Below are 23,534 nucleotides of genomic sequence, written 5' to 3' on the forward strand. Positions count from 1 at the left end.
TCTTTTGGTTAACTGGGCTAGCAGTCTGTCAATCTTGTTTATCTTTTCAAAGAACCAGCTCTTGGATTTGTTGATTCTTTGTGTTGTTTTATTTGTTTCAATTTCATTAATTTATGCCATGATTTTTTTTTTTTAAATTTCTTCTTGTCTGTGAGTTTGGGTTTCATTTGCTCTTGCTTTTCAAATGTGTTGATTTGTAGCATTAAGTGATTTATTTGTGTTCTTTCCAATTTTTTTGATGTAGGCACTTAGAGCTATAATCTTCCCTGTAAGGACCACTTTCAGCGTGTTCCAGAGATTTTGTTGTGTTGAATTGTCCTTTTCATTTAGTTCCAGGAATACTTTTATTTCTTTCTTAATTTCTCTTTTGACCCATTCATCATTCAGGAGTGTGTTGTTTAATCTCCATGTGTTCATGTCGTGATTAGGGCTTCTTCCTGTGTTGATTGTAAGCTTTATTGCATTGTGGTCTGATAGAATGCATGGAAGTATTTCAATCTTTTTGTATTTGTTGAGGTTTGTTTTGTGTCCCAGTACATGGTTGATTTTGGAGAAGGTTCCATGGTGTGCTGAGTAGAAAGTATGTCCTTTGGTGCTTGGGTAGAATACTCGGTAGACGTCTGTTATGTCCATTTGATATATGGTATTGTTTAATCCAGATATCTCTCTGTTCACTTTCTGCCCTGTTGACCTATCTAATGGAGACAGTGGGGTATTGAAGTCCCCTACTATTAATGAGTTGGGATTAATATGGGTCTTAAAGTCCTGTAGTATTGTTTTTATGAAGTTGGGTGCACCAGAGTTTGGTGAATATATGTTCATGATTATAATATCGTCTTGATTTATTTTTCCTTTGATCAGAATGAAGTAGCCTCTTTATCTCTTCTGATTAGTTTTACTTTAAAGTCTATTTTGTCAGATATTAGAATTGCTATGCCTGCTTTTTTCTTAGTACCATTTGCTTTTTATATTTTTTTCCCATCCTTTCACTTTAAGATAGTGTCTGTCCTTGAAAGTGAGATGAGTTTTTTGCAGACAAAAAGATGGGTTTTGTTTCTTAATCCATTCACCTAGTCTGTGTCTTTTGACTGGGGAGTTCAGTCCCTTAATATTTAAAGTTATTAATGAAAGATGAGTATTGAATCCTGTCATTTTTACTTCTGTTTACATTCTTGATATAGCTGTACTTTTCCACAGTTATACCTTCATTTAATTTCTTTCTGCAACCCCTTAGGTATAGTCATTCCTTTCTCCAGCTTTTTGTATTGCTTCCAGAATGCTCTGAAGGGCTGGTTTTTTGGACATGAATTCCTTCAGCCTTTTTATGTCATGGAAGATTTTTCTTTCCCCTTCGACTATAATAGATATTTTACCTGGGTACACTAATCTGGGTTGGCACCTGTGGTCATTTAAAACTGGGAATGCTTTGGTCCAGGCTCTTCTGGCTTTCATAGTTTGCACTGAAAAGTCAGCTGTAATCCTAATGGGTTTTCCTTTATATGTGACTTGTTTTTTCTCCTTTGCAGCTTTTAGTATTGTCTCTTTGTTTTGTACGTTTAATGTTTTTACTATGATGTGCCATGGAGAGTTTCTTTTCCAGTCTTGTCTGTTTGGTGTTCTATATGCTTCTTGTATTTATATGGGCATGTCTTTCTTTAATTTTAGGAAATTTTCTTCCACGATTCTGTTGAAGATCTGTTCCATGCAATTATCTTGGGATTCTTCCTCTTCCTGTATGCCTATGATTCATAAGTTTGGTCTTTTTATGGTGTCACATGATTCCTGCATATTCCATTCTTGGGATTTCTTAAATTTTTCATAATCTTTGCTTGAATGATCTAGTTTTTCCTCTTTACCCTCCAGTCTTGATATTCTGTTTTCCATTTCATTCATCTTGTTGGTGAGGCTTTCTCCTGTCATTTCTAATGGGCTTACTGAGTGTTTCACTTCCTTCTTCATTTCAGCCTGAGTATTCTTCAATATTTCTAACTCTTTTCTGAATTCATTTAGAAGTTTATCCCTATCTTCCTTCAGTTCTTTGATTTCTTTGTGTGTTCTTTAAATTCACTGAATTCTTTTATCATGTTAATAATTGTTCGAGTTCCATGCCCTGCATTATCTAGGGGTTCTCATTGTACTCCTCTAGAGAACTATTGGTGTTTGGTGGGGATATGTTATTTTGGTTTTTATGTTATTAATTTTTGCTCTGTGATTTTGACATGTGAATTTCTTTCGTAGTTTCTGATTCTTGTGTGAAACTCAAGCCTTCAAGTTTAGGTCTGCTTCTTTTTTTGAACTTTATGTGTCTTTGTGGTTTACTTTTTGGGCCTGAAAAGCTCGTTCCTCTAAGTTTCTGGTTCTCTCTTTTGATTTTATATTGGAGTGGCCAGATTGCTTTTGTCTTCAGGAGTTCCCACAGAGGCCCAAGTCAGATGAGGATCAGATGCTCTTAGGTTTTCTCCTAAGATCTGGATCCCTCCAGGAAAGAGTTTAGCCTCAGGAATTTGGGGGTTGGACTGGCCTAGGAACAGGACCCAGGAGGCCGTGGCACTCATAGATGCAAAGGCAGATGGGGGCAGGATGCGGCCTCAAGGGCTCCTGGGGACTGCACTGAGGAGCTGGGCTGGTCTGGATGCAAAGGATCAGGAAGAGGAAAGGTTAGCCCAGGCTTTCAGGAAAGAGGCTGGCCAGGCTCCTGCTGGCCCAGCTAAGTAGAGTGAGGTGAGGGTGGGGCCAGGCCCAGAGTGCTCCTGAGGACCTGAGAAGGAACTGAGTTGGTTTGGATGAAAAGTATCAGGAAGCAGTGGTGGTTCCCCAGGTGTCTCTGGCACCAAGACAAGGAATGGGACAGGACACAGGCTAGGAGGAGAGATCAGTGGGGGAGATGGGATGATGAATGAGGGTCGGGGAGTCAAGGTGTGGAGGGCACGATCTACTTGCCCAGGAGAGAGAGGCCTGTGGGTCAGAGAGATGCCTGAGGGTGGTGCAGGACCAGGGAAGCAGAGGGCTTTATTTATTATTCTTATTTTTTTGTGTGTATGAGTATATCATCTGCATGCATGTAGGTGTACTTGTGTCATATAACTCTGCCAACAGAGGTCAAATGGGTATTGGAGTCTTCTGGGAGTGTAGTTATGAACTGTTGTTAGCTGTCATGTGGGCGCTGGGATTTGAGCCCCGGGGCCTCTGCAAGAGAAGCCAGTGCTCCTAACCACTGAGCCATCTCATCATCCCTCTTAATGTCTCTTAAATTATATTATTGCTTTTTCTAGACTCATTAGTTAGGTAATGATCTTTTTCACTCCTTGGTAGGGACTGATGTTTCCTCCTCCCCCATGGCTTGCAGTAGTTTGGAAAACAGAAATTAGTGTACAAAAATTATTGCTATGCCTATTAAAACATGCTCCCTTCAAGTTCCTAGGATAAAACCCTAAGTCCTCAATGTAGTTATGTTTGAAGATAGGAAATGTGGTTTGAAGATAGGAATTTTAGGGACATAGTTAAGGTTAAATGAGCTCATAGGTTTAAGTAGGCGCTTTTAATTTTTGCATTTTGCTTATTTTATACAATATTATCCTGTATCATTTCAACATTTTCAGCTACATCTCTTTTTTCACATCTCATAATGATGGATAATAAAAGTATATATTGAACATTGTCCCTCACCCAAAGACTTCTTCAACACTGAATTCACTGGTTTCCAAAGTAGCTTCACAGTTTCCACAGAAATGTATCTAATTCCTAAATCCCCAGTTTCTTGATTTTATTTCCAAAGACATTTTTCTTTATTATATTTCAACTCATGACATCTTCAGCCACACATGTCCTTCTTTAATCTTCCCTCAATAGGCATATGAAATTTGAGCAGCCTGTGAATAATTAAAATAAGGATCTAACAGATGTAGTTATATTTGAGCCTTGAATTAATACAAATTTATATGAAATGGAGGCAGACATGTAAGAGGTGTTCCCCTGAATAAGATGATGGGGAAATGCCATATATTGTCAGAACAGAAGGTCTAAGGTTGAGCCACAACTGGTTTCAAGATTTAAAAGATATGCCAGTCAGTGTGAGCCAAACTGCACAAAAGAAACAAAAAAGCAGCCACAGAGGTTTCAGAAGAGTCCAAAGCGGTGGAAGTCAGCAGAATAGAGAGCTCTGGAAAAAGGCAGTTTAGTGATGCTGAGTAATTGAATGGAAAGAGCAATTTCAATGTTTTTGAGGTTATGTGAGTCCATATTTAAAACTATTTTGGTGGCAAAGAGAAATTCTCTCTTCTCCACATTAGAGAAGGTGATTAGAGTAGAGGGAAGTTTTAAAAGTAGAAAGTATTAGCTACGGTTCTGGAAATTATGGAATTGTGAAAGAAGGTAATAGCTGGAAGAAAAAAATAAGTGCTTATGTCTTTTTTAGATGTGAAGACAGACCACATGTTTTTGAATAGTTTACCACTTCTGATAATAGTTTCCCTCCACTATCTGCTACTGTCTTTATACCACTTTGTTACTGGAATTACCATCCTTTTAAAGGGACAAGAGCAGTAGCTCCTTGACTCTTCTATCCACTTGTTCTCAGCACTCTAATTCTTCACACAGAATCAATGTGATCTTTTCAAGGACAAATTATATAATCTCCAAGATTAAAGTACTCAGATGGTTTCCTATTGCTCTTAGTGTAAAGACCCCCATTCATCATGTAGTTTACTATACCTCTTGTAGTGTGACCTTGCCTTCTCTCTGAAATCATTTGTCTCATGGGGCTTCCCTGCTCTAAAGTCAGGTAACTCTGTGCTTACCCAAGCTTCCTGAACATGCTTGTTACACACCTTTAATCAAAATGGATTCAGTCTGCCTTGCTAAACAAATTTTTTTGGAGTACCTTTGAATACTTGAAGCAAAGAATCAATAAAAATTTCTTCAATGTATAAATGACGCTTCTTGTTTTAAATAAAATACCGAGGAAAAGCAAAATTAAGGGAAGATAAAGGATGGAAAAAGCAGAAAAGTGGATGAGAAAAGAAGCCAAAAACAAGGATAGAAATTTAGAGTGAAGAAAGCATCACTTTTTTCCAGATAAAATCCAAAGTTTTTAACATAGTTGCAGCTTATATCTGCCTCACTTATTTGGCTCTTGACAACATTTGACATTCTCTTCTGGTCATTTATCCACATTGTAGAACACTTTCTGGCACCAGTAGCCCAGGCTTGACACCTGGAAATCTGTATGCATTGACCACATATGGACTAATCTGCATCTATCCTATGTTCCTTCTGACCACCAGAACCATGAACTGCTTTGTTTCTTCATGGAGCATTTCTCATGAGTCAATCCCACAATCATTCATTTAATCATTTCTTATTGAAGTATGTGTCTCACCTAGATCTTGCTTCCTTCTGAAAGTCTTTCCTCATAGCTGTCTAGTGAAGATTAACTTTGTAACAATAGATCAACAAAATATATAAATAAATAATTGTTCCTGTATGTACTATGAACTCACTAACTGTCATGGATGTCGTGGTTGTTGTTTTAGGTAATATTCAGAGAGATGGAGGGAAATTTGCTTTCTCCCCAAATTTACTATTGTTGTTATATTTTAAAACAACACGCAAAAATATATAATAAACTACATTATCCAAATTCAACTTCATTTTAAGGTACATCTGAATCATAATTAAAAGCATACTTAAGAAGTATTTATGGAATTTGATTTTTGTTGCTATTCTTGCTCTGGCTTTTCTTTTTTAAAAGTCAGCCAATAGATCTTCTAGCAGGTATTTTGCTCTCTTTTTTGCAACCATTAACAAGCCCTGTAATGATGAACAGATTCTGGGCACTCAGAAAGAGAGGAATCTATGAGAAATATATTCCTCTGACAGACAGGAGATAAGGGAATGAATTACACAGACTGTGATAACTTGATGGGTGTGGGTGTTTTGTTTTTTTTTCCCTAAATTTTTCTCTAAATTTCTTAATTTGTGGCAATAAAGACAAGGAAAATTCCTACTTTAATGATTTTGAAAAAAAATTGTAGTGTTAGGGAACAAGGATATATGCCTAGTATTCTTCTGAGACATTTTACATTGTAACTGTTTTCTTTATTGTTGTTACTTTACAGGTGTGGTGTGGAGGATGTATGCATCACAACTCATGTGAGGAGGTCAGAGGACCTTTGGTGTTCAGTTCTTTCCTTCTTTTGCTTCTATTTTGGGTTATGATTTGAACTCATTTAATCAGGTGTCTTAACAAAGACTGTACCTTGAAACAAACTAAAAATTGGCATAAATTTAGTAATTTTATAAACAGGCTATGTGGCTAAGAATTCTACACTCATTCCTTACACTTGATCCCTGTTCCCAGATTTTAAGTAAAGGCCCACTCTGAATTTACAGTGTAGTGCAAGGACATGTGTAGTTGATTCTAAATAAGCAATCTTTTACAGAGTCAGCTACAAGTCTATATTTTGACTCTCTATGAATCTCAGAACTCTTAAACAATTTGAAAATATTGAATGGACTTAACCATAAGGAAGGGAATTATATTTCATCAAATACATTTCATGTCCACCACCTGGTATAACTTTTAAAAATTTTTAATTTTATTTATATTTGTGTATGTGTTTGCGTGCGCACACATCCACATGAGTACAGTGCGTGGCAAGGCCAGACAAGGGCAACGTACACCCTGGAACTGGAGTTATAGATATTTATGAGCACCAGGTAGGTGCTTGCAAATGAACCTTGGTCTTCTGCAAGAGCAGCAAGTGTTCTTAATCTCAGGGCCATCTCTCCAGACTATCATGGTGTATCTTCTATATGCATGCATAAATATATGTGCATATATTCACAAACACATATTATATATCTCAGTTGCTTAATACAGAAGTGAATAACACAAACATCTCTGTTTTTCTCAATTCCTGTCCTGTCACGTATGGTGGGGAAATTAGTAAATACACCAAGAAATCATGTATGTCATAAAGTCTTGTGTATGGAAAAAATGGACCTTAACAGAGAGGAGAGAAAAAGATGTGCAAAGCATATGGGGGAAGAGGTTTTGATTGAAAACAAAATGGGAGGGAAGATTCTGATTAGCCACATCAAACAGGAAGCTGGTGAGTGCAGTGCGTTGTTATAAAACACCTGGAGGAAGGCATTCCTAAGGGTAGAGCCGAAGAACAAAGACCCTGAGGAGAGGTTATGATCATCCAATGATTTGGCTGCTTTACAAGGATCTCTTGTGATTTAGTTTCCAAGATTTTAATTTTCTTAAATCCATACACACATTTATCATATTTGTTCAGATGTAGGGGGAGAGACAGAAATGGCAAGTTCTCACAACTAATCTGAAGGTAAAATAGAGAACTCAGCTTCGATTCAATTTCAAGAGTGATTTAAACATTTTTTAATGGTTAACTTTATTTTTCAGAATAGAGGCTATGAGCAGGCATAAAAAGAGTAATTTAATCAACACAACTGAATGGAAATATGTAAGAATGCCAATCAAGAATATCCATGCTGATAGATAAGAAACAACACTAAGAGGACCCTGGGGAATTTCTACCCAATTCTATATCCCATGGAGTTGCATAGGTGACAAGGTGAAGCTTGAAAATTGCTTCATTTGGGGGAAAATAAAGATTTCTAGTCTGCTCATAGAGAAAATGATTCATATCACCAGAAAACCATTAGTTAAGATGACTTTTTAGTCAAGTCAGAGATTGTGTGGGAAATGGACATGTGTCTTGCTTTCCTCTTTCAAAACAGTAGTAGAGGTGAAATAAGATTTAGAGAGTGCTTTTCGTCCACGTACGTGTGTGTGTGTGTGTGTGTGTGTGTGCGCTGCATTTTGTCTATTTTGTTGTACATGGTACATACTACTGAATTTTTACAATACCTCTTTACTGAAGGCTGAATTTGTTTTATGCTTCCCTATCTAATCCACATTCTGCATGTGTGGTGTGCTGGTTGGTTTCGACAACTGAACACAAGCTAAAGGCACTTGAGAAGAAGGAACCTCAACTGATGGATTTCCACCATCAGATTTGTCCAGTAATGTTTGTGGGTCATCATTTTTTTGGTTGACGGTAGGAAGGCACAGCCCACTGTGGTCGGTACCATTCTTAGGCAGGTGGGCCTGGGCTGCATAAGAAAGTTACCGCATGAAGTCAATAAGCAGTGTTCCTCCTTGACCTCTGCTTTAGTTCCTGTCTCCAGGTTCCTGCCTTGAGTTCCTGCCTTGGATTTGCTGGATGATGAACTGTAACCTATATGTCAAATACACCCTTTCCTTCCTGTTGTTTTGGTAAGTTTTTTTTATCACAGCAACAAAAACAACTCAACTTGAATATTTGTTAAGTATTCAAATACTGAATTCACTTGAAAAACATGAGCGGTTTTAGCCTCCAAGTTTTTCATTCTTTGATATATGAGTGACTCTCAGTAATAAATAAATCATCAGCTGGTAAAAAGAAAATATTTGGGGGAGATAAAGAATGAATATTGATGTGTTTATGATTTCCATTTTACCTTGTTCCAATTTCTTTTGATTCTTATTCCTACTTAATAGGCAACAGTTCAATCCAGGCTTGGTGGCTCATGCCAGTCATCCCAGTATGTGGTAGGCTGAGATGGGAGGACTGCTGCAAATTCAAGGCCATCCTGGGCTATACTGTGAACTCCAGGCAAGCCTAGGCTGCGGTGAAACATTATACATAACTTTAAAAGTTATAAAAGAAAGGAAATACACAAAACCTTGCTAGGTTCCTGGCAGGCTCCTTAAATGGCAGTGCAGCTCCCAACATTCTAAAATGGCAGGTTCAAACTTAGCCCCTGGAAAGTCCCTCTGCTTATTGGGAAACCAACTAATCCTGAGCTAAACTGCCTAGCCTTTGTCATGGGAAGCTACCCAGCCACCTAACTGCCTATAAAAGATGTCTGACTTCCCCTGCTTGCTGCTGTTTCTCTGCTCCCCAAGAGGCAGCCAGTCTGCTCTCAAATAAACTGCTGTCCCCCATGGAGTTGTCTGGTCGATGATCTTTGTTGCACCTCTTCCATACAAACCTGAAAGACAATATACTAATGTTTGACAGAGTATGATGAATACAGTTCCCCAATAAAAAATTGCCACTTTCATGTAATGTACATAAAAACCCATTTTCTCATTGCTTGTTCCAATGTCATTTTCAAACAAATATATTCTGTCAACTGAGCAGTTAAAAGAAATCTGTACCCTTACTAGAGTTGTTTTTGACTTAATACTTAGAAAAACATAAATAAGCATCTTATTACCATGTCTCTCATTTGAAAATATGTCCCACAAAAAGTTGCTTTTATCATATATGAATCTCTATATTAACCATCACCCTCCATAAGAAGGAACGTCTCTGTCCTAGACTGATGGCTACATTAGTCCACACATATAAACATAACTATTTAGAAGGCAGTTTGACATTTTAATTTAGGGAAACAGTGGTAGTATGTTCCCCATTGGGCCCATGCCCTACAAAGTCATTGGCTTTTGACCAGGCTTTTAGTACCAAAGTATATTCCTTGCTGGGGAGTGGCCTCCAGGCCAATCCCAAGGAAGTTGGTTATCCCCAAAATAGTCACACTGCTATTGTATCACTGGGCTTATCTTGCTGTACCAGTTGGTACTGTAGCACAAATGGTCTACAGTTGGAAAAGACAGTTGGATGCCTTTTCTTGCCTCGACGCCTATATGATGCCAGACTTCTCTTAGTGTGAGCACTCATCAGAAGGGAAGGAGTTTCTAGCTCAGTTCCAACTTGATTTCTCTGTCCTGTAAATATTCTAAGGGCTGAAAATTAGTGACTGGTGAGTGCTCAGCTTTAAGCAAGACGTCGTATCACCCATCCCTTCTTCCAAGGTCCAGAGAACATTGCAGGAGAGAGCACAGAAAGAATGTAAAAGCCAGAGGATGCGGAAGAGTGTTAATATAGCTGCTATCCAGATATGATGTCATGGTTGCTAAGAACACATAACAGCTATGGACACTTGCACAAATTGGGCCGCTCCACCCTTCATCATGGGATGAGGAGGCCCACAGTCCCCCTTCCTTCCCTAGGAGCAAATGCCTTTTAATGGTTGCTTGAGGGGGAAGGTGTCATTTTTTTTTTTCTAATAGTGTAGCCAGTGGGAACTAGGTAGGAAGAAGTGGTTCAACGGGAAAGGAAGAGGATGGCAGAGATCTGTGGGGGTGCATATAATCACAATATATTACATATATGGATGAAACCATAAAAAATCAAAGACAGAAGTCACTTCTCAAATCTCTCTCCCCCTTCTTTCTAAGCTACCCACCAGGCTCTTTTGACTTCAACTATGTTGGTCTGTACTTTCCTTTATTGTCATTCCTCTGTCCCTTGACCTCTTACAACCTCCATTTTCATTAGAATGTCCAGAAATCATTTGGGAAGAGCTCATATGTAACTGAAATGAGAGGAATTTAGATTCAAAACTCAAGTCTTAATGTCTTATTCCTGGCCAAGTATACTGTAGTGGGGACTGAGTAAAAGTAAGCAAAAGACATTTTTATTGTTTTCAAGGTTTAAAAATAGTAAGCCTAGTAAAACGCATTCATATTACATTTCAAAGTTCAAAGAATTTTGCTGCATCTTTGTTTTAACTCAAACGAGTAGACATGAAGACTCATCCACTCTTATTCAACACATGAATTAATTCCTTTTCCAAAGATTCCTTTGCTTTTGTTCTGTCAAACTTGGGAATTTTCTCACAGTCATCCCCAGAAAGAGAGAAGATTCTAGCACTGAGTTTAGAGAGAATTGCAGGGGAAAGGGATCTCCTATCTTCCAGAAGGTTTTCAAAGTGAACAGAACAACAATTCTCTAATTAGTGAGAATAAACTCGAGGCAAGTAAGCAGTCTTCTGTTTACTTCAGAAGTAAGAGAGAGACCAGCTGGCTAGCCTTCAAAGACAGCGAATGAGATTTGTTTCTGTGTGAAAGAACGTTGCCAGATTAATTATATTTGGAGAAAAGAAGAAAGTTCACACTGGAGTTTTTTGGGTTTTTTTGTTGTTCCTTGAAGAAAATAAGTTTAACATAAGATGCTCTGGATGCCACGTTAACTTTGTGGCGTTTCTTTCCTTCTTTATCTGCAAATTGAAAATAATAGTGTCACCAGGATCATACAAATGTATGTTGTATGAATCACATTCCCTCTTACCCTTATTCCTCTCAACCCCTTCCATCATGAGTCCCCTTTGTCTCCCAGCCAGTTTCACTTTTACTTTCATGTGTATAAAGTCTGGGAACCACAAAGGAGAGAAACATCCTTTATTTTTCTGAGAAAGGCTTAATTAGCTTAAGCTTGATGTGATTGTCTCCAGTTGCATCCATTTTCTTGCAAACATGTAACTTCATTCTTCTTTATGGTTAAAAAATTCTTTTGTGATTAGACAAAGCCTTTTCTTTATTTGTTCCTCTGTTGGAACCCTGAGTTAATTCCATTGCTAACTATTGTGAAGGGTGCTGCAAATATTGATGTGCAAGTGTCTGTTGATGCTTTGACCCAGAGTTTTGGGTAAATATCCATGATCTGGGTCATATGGAAGTCTATTTCTATTTATTTTTATTTTTTTGATTTATTTATCTTTGCTGTTTTGGAGACACTTCAATGCTGGTTTCCACAGTGGCTGAACCACTTTCCATTCCCTCCAGCAGTGTAAAGTGCTCCCTTCTGTCCACCTTCATTAGCTTCCTTGTTACTTTCTTAATTACTATCATTCTGGCTGAGGTGAGATGCCATCTCATTGCAGTTTTAATTATGTCTCTGATGGCTAATGAAGTTTGATATTTTTCATGTGCTTATTGGGCATTTGTGTTTCATCTTCTGAGAACTGTCTGTTCATTGCATTAGCCCGTTTATTAACTGTGTTACTTATTTTCTTGTTTAGTTTTTTGAGTTCTTTGCATATTCTAGATATCATTAAACATTTGTCAGATCCATAGTTAGCATTTTTTCCTACTCTGTAGGATCTTTCTTCTCTCAATTAACTGCTTCTTTGCTGTACAAAAACTATTAAATTTCATCAGGCCCCATTTACAAATTGCTGGCATTATTTCCCAAATGACCACATTCCTTGTATCTTAAAGTGTTTTTCCTAATTTTTCTTCTAACATTTTTTGAATTTCAGGGCCTATACTGAGATATTTGATCACTTTGAAGTTGGCCTTTGTGGGGTCAGAGATGGGGATCCAGTTTCATTCTTCTAAATTTAGATACAGAGCTTTCTCAAGCCTTTTTGTGGAATAAGATTTTTCTCCATTGTATATTTTTGTCAGCTGTGTCAAAATCAACTGGCTGCACCTATGAGGGTTTATATTTGTTCCTTATATACCATTGATCTACATGTCTATTTTAGTTCCCGTAACATGCTTTTTTTAAAAAACAATTATTTTTATTTTATATGTATGAGTGTATTGCCTGCATGTGTGTAAGTGCACCCATATTGTGTAATGCCCATGGAAGTCAGAAGAAAATGTTAATTTCCCCTGGAACTGGAGATATGGAGAGTTGTTAGCCACCATATGGGTGATGGAAATCAAACCCAGGCCCCTCTGCAAGAGCAGTAAGTGCTCTAACTGCTGAGCTATTTTTCTAGCTCTTTTTTGTTACCACGGCTATGTAGTATAACTTGAAACAAATGTGGTGATAAGGCTAGCATCATTTCTTCTTGTTGCTGTTCAGGAGTGCATTAGCTATCTGGGGTCTATTGTGCTTCCATTCAAAGTATAAGATTCTTTTTCTGTCTCGTTAAAGTGTGGAGTTGGAATTTTGATGGAGTCGAAACTGTAGATTACTTTTGGTAATATCACTCTTTCACAATATTAACTATTCCAATCCATAATTATGGGAGGTCTTTCCATCTTCTAGTGTCTTCTTCAAATTCTTTCAGTGAAAAACCTAATTTTTTGAAATAAATTAATGAGATTGGTTTAACTACTCGCCTTGAAATACACAAGCAGGGGAACAGGCAAGTTCCCTTGGAAAAACATGTACCTGCCCTTTTCAGGTAGGGAAACACTCAGCATCTCCTTAATTGTGTTCAGGTACTTCCTGGTAGGGGATGAGATAAAAAGGCTGGCTTAAGAAAAAAATAAACAAGGTCACCTTAACCCAGTATTCGGCACAAGCACAGTGAAGGAGAATCTATCCTTGAGGCTATCTGTCAGGGGAAAACTTTTTTAGTCACCATCACATATGCATTCACGTCACTCTTTATGTATGCTTAAAATTATGGGATATATGGTGCTGGAGAGATGGGTCAGTGGTTAAGAACACTGACTGTTCTTGCAGAAGACCTGGGTTCAAATCCCAGCACCCACATGGCAACTAACAACTGTCCGTAACTCCAGTTCCAGGGGCCTGACAGCCTCTTTTGTTCTTCTCAAGTAATGCACGACACGGGGTGCGCTTATTCACATGCAGGCAATACACACATACACATAAAATTAAAAAAATAATAAAAATAAATGATGGGATATACAGTTGTGTACCTGCAGATGGCCTAAGAATATTTAAAAGCCTATCTGTCAGTCAGCGTAAGGATCATCCCATTTCTGTACTTGGGGAGCAGTTCCTCTCTCTTCCAGAACTCATAAAAAGAACTCCAAAGAAATAACCTGGGGCTCTCGAGCACCGTGGTTGCTTAAGTCCACTCCTATTCTGTGGAACATGCTCTGCTTCTATTCTATTTGTTATTCTATTTAGTAAACCTATCCTTTCACTTGTCCAGTTCTATGTTTGAGGCACATAGAACCTGAACATGGCATCATGGGACACTCTTAGACCCCTGCAGTAACAATAACATGGATCATAGGTTGCAATTTGGAAAATTATTCAACATTAAGCAACCATTTAGAAGCTACTTAGAGCATCAACTTTTAGGATATAGGCTATACTGGATACACACTAATATTATTAGAAGTTTTACTTTATAATTTCTTCTGAAAAATTAAAAATTAATAAGCTAGGCTGGAAGATGGCCTTGTCGATAAAGACTCTTGCCACTTAAGCCTAACAACCTAAGTTCAATCCCTGGAACCCACATAAAAGTCGGAATTTCACACAGTTATCCCCAGACCTCCACACCCATGCCCCCCAACACAATAGTAATAATAATTTTTTAAAGGCCAATACATTGTTCATAGTATGAAAACAGAAAAGAAACAGAGGAAGTCAAAGCTGATTCAGAGCTGGACAGATGGCACTTGCTACTCAAGCAAGAAGAATTGAGGTTGAATTTCCTGAAGGCACACAGAGCCAGACATATTAGCATACATCTGTAATCTCATGACTCCTATGGGTAAGATAGGAAGTATGGATAGAAGAATCCCCAGAAGGGCCAGGACCAGCCAACCTGGCATACGCAGTGTAAACTAAAGACCCTGTCTCAAATAAGGAAGAAAGTGAGGACCCACACCTGAAGTTGTTTTCTGACCTCCACACCTCCTTGGCACTTTCACATGCAAACATGCACTCAAACACACATATACACAGCATCACCACACACACACACACACACACACACACACACACACAAAGATTAAAAGGAAAATAAAAGCCCAACACCAGGAATAGTTCCTCTTTTGAAGCTGTTGATTAGGTGTCCCACAGACCCTCTAACAATAAAGGTCACTGACACTGCTCTTGGTTACCTACCAGAACTTCGTGGTAAAATCCTATTGTTAAAGACACTTAATGTGAATTATAGAACAAACCAAGAAAATCAAGCTGGTTTTAACTTCAAAGTCTCATCTCTAATGGATAGCATTCATAGTGCTGGAATGTGTTTTGCCTGTTACTGGTAGAGAAAATTATCAACTTTACCTAGTTATGAATTACTTATCCTGTGAGCTACAACAACTGGCCTGGCAAGATATGCCCATTGGTGCAGTAGTGCCATGAATGTTATGGGAGTAACCAACCACTTTCTAATTGGATTTAAGATCAGCTTCATAAGATGGAGCCTATACCCGATATTGATATCAGAAGTAGGAACCTGTGGCTAGATAGGTCACAGGCCACAGGGGAGAAGCCAATACTGTTATTCTTCTAAATAGATATAGTATTAAGCTGATTCCATAGATTAATGCATCTTTCAATTCTCACCAGAGAAATTGCCTTATGCAGCATATGGTGATTGACACAGAGACCATCAAATGGCCAATGTGCAGAGAAATTGAGGCTGCAGAGTGCTTATCCTTATATAGGAAAACTACATTAAATTTCTGTCTCCCAAGGTTCAGGTAACATTGCAGAAGAGGGGGGAGGAAAGATTGTAAGAGCCAAAGGTGGTGGATGACGATAAGAAAACAGATTTCCAGACAACTGAGCAGTTAGTCATGTGAACTCACAGCAATGGTGACAGCATGCATAAGTGCCACTAAATTCTAGCCAAACAAAACCCCATCACAGACATGGGGAAATGGTTAAGAAATGCTACTGAGGAAGTATTGGCAGATGATCTCTGCTAGAAGGAAGAGAGTCTGTCTGGTCTAAGAGTAATAGTCTTCATAGGTTGACGAACCTCCAGTGAATGGACCTACAGCAAAGGGCATTTGGGGGCACAAGTTTATCTCTCTCACTATATATATGTGTGTGTGTGTGTGTGTGTGTGTGTGTGTGTGTGTGTGTGTGTGTGTAATAGAGTACATAAAATTTGTTGAGGGTAGTTAGGGGGGTTCAGATGGGGAAGGGGAATCTAAATATGATCAAAATATATGAAATTAACAAAAATTCAATAAAAATAGAATCAAACAACTAGTTGATTAAAAACCAATTCCAATGTCTTATAAGTGGGTGCTACCTTTGAGTTTTTAGATAGGAGTGTTTCAACTGGAAAATCTCTAGAAATCAGAAAACTGGCAGGTTACCATAGGTGTGTGTGTGTGTGTGTGTGTGTGTGTGTGTGTGAAGGCTCATGAGAAGGGAGAGAAAACGCAGCGATATAAAGGAGAAAATGAATAATGAATAAGAAGGATCAAATTGAGTGGGAAATGCAAAATCAGCACAGAGCGAGGAGTAAAGGGAGGAATAACTAACCTTAAAGACCTTTGGAAAATGTCATTTGTAAACCTGCTACTATCGAAGATACTATTCTTTTCAACTTTTACAAAAACTTTATTGAGAATTTCATATATGCACATAAGGTGTTTTGATCAAATCCATGCCCACTCCCGCCCTTCCAACACCTCCCATATCTCCCCATCACTTTTTTCTTTTTCTCTTTTTCTTCTTTCATTTATTTATTTATTTATTTATTTATTTTTATGTGTATGAGTGTATTGCCTCATGTGCAATGCCCACAGAGGTCAGAAAAGGGCATCAGACCCCCTGGAATTGGAGTTAAAGATGGTTGTTAGCTGCCATGTGGGTGCTGTAAATTAAACCTGGGTACTTGTGTTGTTTTGTTTTGTTTATCTTTTTGAGACAGGGTCTCCTTGTAGCCCTAGCTTGCCTGGAATTCACTATGTAGACCAGGCTAGCCTCAAACTCACAGAGATCCACCTGCTTCTGCCTCCTGAGTGCTGGGATTAAAGGCATGTGCCACCACACCCGGCCCTCTTTTATTTTTGAGGCATAGTTTTACTCTGTGGCCCAGGCTGACCCGGAACTCACTATTTGCCCAAGCTAGCCTCAAATTTATGGTGATCCCCCTGCAGCAGCCTCCCAAGTACTGGGATTACAGGCATGAGCTACTAAATCAGGTGGTGGCACATGTCTTTAATCTGAGCATTTAGGAGGCAGGGGCAGGTAGATCTCTGAGTTCCAGACCAGCCAGAGCTGCATAGTGAGACCCTGTCTCAAACAAAACAAAACAAAACAAAAACCATAATTTTTTAAGTTAAAAGGAGCCAGTGAAAGAAGACTATATATGATTCCATTTGTATGGAACTCCCAGCTTTGGCAAATTCACAGAGACGGCAAGTAGATTAGTGAAAAAAGAGGGAACAGGGTGTGACATCTTAATGGGGACAAGGTTTCCTTTTGGGATGTTGAAAACATTTGAGGATGAGGATTAGGTACTGGGGATGGTTGCACAACACCGTGATATACTTAAAGCCAACAGAATCATGTACTTTACATAGGCTAAAAAGATACATTTTACATTAGATCTTTAATAATAATAAAATAAACCTAAAATGTATATCATATTCAAATCTTTGGTTTTAGTTGATTTAGTTTTACTTGTTGGCATACAGTTTGTTAACGGCATTTGATTATTATTGTTCTTTGTATCTGGGCCCAAGTAGGAGTCTTAATACTTATGTCATTTTGACAAAAAATGTATACAGACAATATAAACCTGTTTAAATGTAGTTATCCTAAAATGGGTGTTCAATGACCCTATCAGTCACCATAGTCTAGCAAACAAAAAGCTTGACACCAAGAATGGACTGACTCTTTTGAAGCTCATTGACTAGGTAGGTCCCATATATTATCAAGTAATTCTGGCTATGGCCATTGCTCTTGGTTACCCATCAGACCTTGACAGTAACACTCCACCTGTTTAAATGTAGTTATCCTAAAATGGGTGTTCAATGACCCTATCAGTCACCATAGTCTAGCAAACAAAAAGCTTGACACCAAGAATGGACTGACTCTTTTGAAGCTCATTGACTAGGTAGGTCCCATATATTATCAAGTAATTCTGGCTATGGCCATTGCTCTTGGTTACCCATCAGACCTTGACAGTAACACTCCATTGCTGAAGATACTGCACACATGATTTGTAGAATAAGCAAGAGACATTAAGCTGATACTGACCTCGAAGTTTCATGCCTTTATCTCTGCTTGCCAGCTTTCACAGTACTAGGTATTCTATGTGTTACTGGAAGAGAAAAAGTAATCAACCTTACCCAGCTGTGAATGTTTGGAGCTACAGGCTCATGGGAGCAACCACAGTCATTAACTGGCCTATTAAGATATGTTCACTGGCACAACAGTGGCACAAATATGGAAATAATCAACCACCTTCTGGTTGAATTTAAGGCTTGAATCATAATAGGGAGTCCATACCTGACTGTGGGTGGTTTGAATGAGAATTTTCCCCATAGGCTTCAAGTGGTTGAATTTCTTGTCTCCAGTTGATGGGGGCTTCCCTTGTGGAGGTTTAGGAGGTGTGGCCTTGCTGGAGGAAGCACATCTGGGGTCAGGGCAGGTTTTGACAGGACACAGCTTACTCACTTTCAGTTTGTCTCTCTGTGCTTCCCGAGTCTGTGAAGATGTGAGCCCACAGCTTTGTGCTCTGGCTGCCTCCTGCCGTGCCTCCTCAGCGATGATAGATAATTATCCCTCTTGAGCTGCAGGCTCAATAAACTCTCCCTTCTAGGAGTTTCTTTGGTCATAGTGTTTTATCACAGCAACAAAAAAGTAACTAATACACTGGCACTATTATCAGGGTCAAGAACCTGCAGCTAGACATATCACAGGGCATAGGAAAAACTTACTGCTATTGTTCTGCGAAACACACCTAGTATTAAACCAACTTCTAATTATTTCTTGTTATACTCCTTTCTCAACTCTCACCAGAGAAGCTTTTCTACATGGCAGATGGAGATTAACACAGAAACCAACTCTCAACATGCAAAGAATAAGGCACTGGGAGTTCTAAGCCCTAAATGGGACACATATCACACCCTGTCCTCCCAAGTCTAAAGGATAATTGTAAAAGAGGGGACAGAAAGACTGTAAGAGCCAGAGGTGGTGGATGAATACAAGGGAACCATGTTGTCTTGATACCACACAGTAGTTCCACATATGAATCCACAGTGCTTATGATAGCATGCACAAAACTTGTGAAAACCCAAACCAGACAGGGCCCAGCATTGATGGAGGACATGAGCTATGGTTGGAATCCCCAGCCATAGCCGAGGATGTATCGGCAATTGATAGCTGCTAGGAGAGGGAGTGTCAGTTTTCTTTAAGGGCGGATTGATCAGTCTCCAGAGGTGGACCCATACCCATGAGCATTTAGGGAACAAGAATTAGATTCAATAGGTCTTAAAAAAAACAAGTAATAATAGAGGACATGAAACTTGGGGGATAGGGGGAGATGGGTGTGGGATAGGGGTAGAGTTGAGGTAAGGAATCTGAATATGATCAAAATACAGTGTATTGCATTTTCTGCTTCCATTTGGTTGTGCACCTCCTCCCTGGCTCTTACAATCTTTCCACCTCCCTCTTCCACAATGGTCCCTGAGCCCTGGGTGGGTGAAGTTTAATATAAGAGTCCTGTCCATGGACCAGCAATCTGAAGACTCTTAATCTCTATGCTTTGGCCATTTGTAACCTTTCGTGTTCCTGTCCTTCTGTTGCATGAGGGAGCTTCATTAGTGAGAATTGAGAGATTCATTAGTGTTCTCTTTACCCTGTCCTATATACCGTGAGCCTTAGGTGTAGAAGTTGCATTGTAGATGTGTTGCTTAGGCCTGGGCAATGCATAGACAATGTTTGTGTGTGACCAGTTGTGGTATTTGGTAATAGTCTTCAACTGATCCAAAATAAACTTCTTTGATGAGTAGTAACTGGGATATTTGTCTGTAAATATAAGGATACATATTTTGCACATAGCAAGAAATTACATTTGTCTAGGGATGTGATAGTCTTGGGATTTTCTCTAAGATCTATGACCTCTCCAGCAGTGTGTATTTATTAGTCCAACAACCTAATGAAAACTTACACACACAGTATCTCTACATGAACCCATGTGCATAGCTAAAGGCTACATAACAAGAAACAGTGCCAGAGAGGAGAAATCTTCCATGAGTTGTTGGCCAGGGTGGTCTAAGAGTCTCCCAAAATTGTACAGGCTATTGCCATAGTCTTTGGTGGCCTCCCAGAACTTGAAGGTAAGGCCCTACTCCAGAAGACAGAACATACTTGGGGCACAGAATTTGGAGTAATAGAGCTGCAACTCACTGGAAACCACTCTCCCTAAGGCTAGCTTTCACAGCTTTGGAGAACACTATGAAGGTGCCAAGGGAAAACATCAATTGATGATCCAACACCAGCTTCAAGGTCAAATGATTACACGAATGGCCAGCAGAGCATATGATGTTGGCGCAGTAGTGGCACTTTTATCTTGGGGACAATCAACAGCTGCCTAGTAGACTAAAAGTCCACACTCAGTGGGAGGAAATTCAAGTGTGGTACCGTAAACATAATAAAATATTTTTTAAAGTGGAAGAATTAAAAAAATCTGATTTGATCACATCATGTTTTCAAATAATGTAAATAACAGCAAAAGGCAAGTTGACAAGACACCAACATATGTTATTTTTAGGCTTACAAATTAAATTTTCTATTGAGTGAGCATACAATGCATATTATTCATTTATAGAACATAGAAACAATTTGTTTTTAAGATGTAAAATCACTTTATTAAATAAGTAGGATGGGCTCTATCACCAATGATTTTCTACACCAGACCTTGTCACTTGGCTAGGACATTGTTAAGTTTTCCTTTTTCTTTTACTTTTAGTGGGTGTCCTGAGATTTAGAGAGAGGAATATTTTTTATTGTACTTTGGGGATGTACAGCACCCTGGTGGTTGGGGTGTGTGTGTGTGTGTGTGTGTGTGTGTGTGTGTGTGTGTGTGTGTATCTGGAGACTGTAGACATCATGATAAAAACAGTTGTCAAAATCATCCCACAGGTTCCTAGTAACCTGTGGCTGCTGGTGACTCCTACTCCCGCCTTTCCTGGGAGTCAGTTCCCTTTACACATCATGAATCACAGATGTGAAGAAATGAATAGATTCTCCCAAGACCATGAAACAGCAGACCTAGGAAGTACCTTTACATTGGCTCCTTTCCAGTGACTCTTGCTTCCTCTTCTCCAACTCCCCATAAAGTACACTCTGGAAAGTTCCACAGAAACACAGAGCATTGAAAATGAGGCAAGGAGTGAAGGGCATTTTTCCGTATTGTGATTTTTTTAGCAATGAACACTAAGTACATGTAATTTGTAAATTTTAAAAATTCTAGTTCTGCATGTCTGGGTCTTGATGTTGGGCGGCTCCCATTCCCAGACACCAGGAAGTTTTCCATTAATTTAAAAATAATATTTTTAGTACACAGAAAGATTTTACTACAAGTGTTGTCCTGGGGCCTTCATCTTTGCATGACTGTCACGGCATGGTGGCTCTTTGTCCTTTTAAGAAGTAAGAATTTTGAATAGCATTTTTTCCTTTTGGTTTTCTCTTTCTCATTGCTCTTTTCTTCCCTTTCCTCTCATCATATTGTGGGATATTAAGGAAGTCGCTCCCCTTTTGCGTACTAATTTTATTTACTGAGAAATTACAAAGCCATGGAAGGATAAGGCAGATTGAACCACTGAAAACACAAATGACAGATACATCTTTCCCTGGTCTGGTATTTACAAATGTGTTTTTCTAAATACTTGCAAAAACAGTCTATATTAAGTCATTTCCAAGACTAACGAATGGTCTGTTTAGAAAATTGATAGTGCCATTGACTAAGAGAAGGCCACCAGTTTCCTCAATTAAATTAAAACCTCCTGCTCCTGTGTCATTCAAACATTATTCCTTGGAACAGTATTCTTTTTTTTTTTTTTCCATGCATTCTCTCCACCAACATCTTGTACTTCTTGTAAATTCAGGTGGGAATTAATCAGAAATAAGAAAGGTCATTGTACTATGAAGCCACTTCCTCTCCAGTTGGGCGACTACTCCCTTCCTCTTCAGTATCCACATTTACTGAGCTTTAACATCCCCTTTGAATTTACTGTTGCTATAGAAACATGTGTTCCTAGTTAACCTTTTGTTTTTCAAGGGGAAAGATTAAACATGCCACCCACTAAGGGACCCAACCAGAGGCAATTCCCAAAGAGCTACCCCTCCCCATTCACAGCCTGTGGTGCTGCTGCAGAGAGCAGCCAGGCCCAGCCCCTTGGCAGCAGTGAACACCAGCTGTGCAAGGGCTGGAGCACCATGAACCCTTTCTCTTAGGTCACATCCTGTCTGTTAGGAATGAAGGAATGATTCCGGTCAAATAAGAGGAGACTTATGCAATACAACCCCTGGGGTTAATCTTTTGAAAATAACAGCAGGCAGGCCACCTGAGGTGAAGAGCAGTTAATGAAATCTCTCCAATTGTACACGATGAAAAAAAAGCTGCATATTATATATTAAAAAGCTTAAGGCAGGGGATCTCTAATGTCTTTAAGTCCTGCAGACTATAAATGGAGTTTAGATTTAGACAATGCTGGCCTCTGAGGATTAGAATCTGGACCTAAATCACAGCTGCATTTCATCAAATATATCCTGAATTTTCACAGGGCATTTTACAAAAGTGTTTGCTCTGGGGAGATGTCACTACAGGTACCCCTTGCGGTGCGGTACCTGCACCAGCATGCCTAACGTCAGACACAACACAGAACTTGACCACAACTGTTTTTCTCTTCCATGACATTTGTCATGTTAGCAAATGGAAACTATATCATAGTCAGTGATGTAACATTTTTCATAGACATTCTAGAATCTTCCCACAAATAAGAATCTTGCCACAAATAAGCTGTGGAAGTCCCTGACACTTATTTCTAAAGTATTTCTGGAAAATTCTTCTTAATTTCCACAGACACTCCCATCCAAATTATCATCCCCTCTCACTGAACCCCCAGTAAAATGTTCTGGTTTATCTCATCATATTCTGTTCTTGTTACAGCAACCAAAGATTCTTTTACAAAGCCAAGTAGGCTAAGTCATTTCCCTAGTAAATGATTTAAGTCTCTTCCAACCATTCTCTTCCGCTGCTGGTTTACCTGCCTGGCTGTGTTCCCCCATTTTCTCTGCAACCCAAAGCTTCATATATGCTGATTCTCTGTCTGAACTATTCATTTCTACCGAACTTTCATATTTTGAACCTCTTCAGCTCTATGTTTCGTAAATGATGATTTGGAATAAACTCACCTAATAGCACTCTTTATAATAAAAAGGTAAACTAACTCAACTAAAACATTTAAAAGAGAAAACTCATTTCCAAATACTATTGTTTCATCCAACTTCCGTAACAGTTACTGCAATTGAAGCTTATTATTTCCCTAGTTACTGCCTGTCTCCGCTTATTAGAATGTTCAGACCTTGACTGAAATCAAAACTTGGCTCAAGAACAAGTTGGGAGCATTGAAATAAAATATTGCATTTAAAAATTTGAATATCATCAGGGGTAGTGGTACATGCCTTTACTTCCAGCCCCCACGGAAGGCAGAGGCAGGTAGATTTCTGTGATTTCAAGGCTGGCCTGGACTACATAGTGAGCTTCAAGGCATCTAGGACTGTATAATGAGAGACATTGTCTCAAAAAAAAAATTAATTATCGTGAGAAACAATCATTAATCCATACTGAGTTTGTGTTTTCTCCCAGTGATGCTCTGAAACTTTACATCACTCTTCCTCAGGAAATTCCACCCAAGATTACAGTAGGATCTATGGCTTTAAAGGGAATTGAATTTTTTTGCCTTCCCTGGTTTG

At 38.9% G+C, this 23,534-nt stretch overlaps 1 long non-coding RNA gene across 2 annotated transcripts in view; it reads right to left on the reverse strand.

Annotated features, from left to right (window-relative positions):
• The window catches only part of LOC115068566, a 42,896-nt gene extending 24,735 nt beyond the window's left edge, over positions 1-18,161 (reverse strand). Inside the window, exons 1-3 of one of the 2 annotated variants that reach the window (XR_003847913.1) lie at positions 18,063-18,161; positions 17,811-17,874; positions 10,641-11,133 (exon numbers count right to left, since the gene is read on the reverse strand). This is a non-coding gene — a long non-coding RNA (uncharacterized LOC115068566). Of the gene's footprint in view, positions 1-10,640; positions 11,134-17,810; positions 17,875-18,062 lie in introns of those variants that run through there. The other variant, XR_003847914.1, reaches the window with a different exon arrangement.
• Positions 18,162-23,534: the final 5,373 nt, after the last annotated feature.

Source organism: Nannospalax galili, unplaced genomic scaffold (assembly GCF_000622305.1).
Source record: "Nannospalax galili isolate Female #2095 unplaced genomic scaffold, S.galili_v1.0 scaffold191, whole genome shotgun sequence".
In the NCBI taxonomy this organism is placed as follows: domain Eukaryota; kingdom Metazoa; phylum Chordata; class Mammalia; order Rodentia; family Spalacidae; genus Nannospalax; species Nannospalax galili.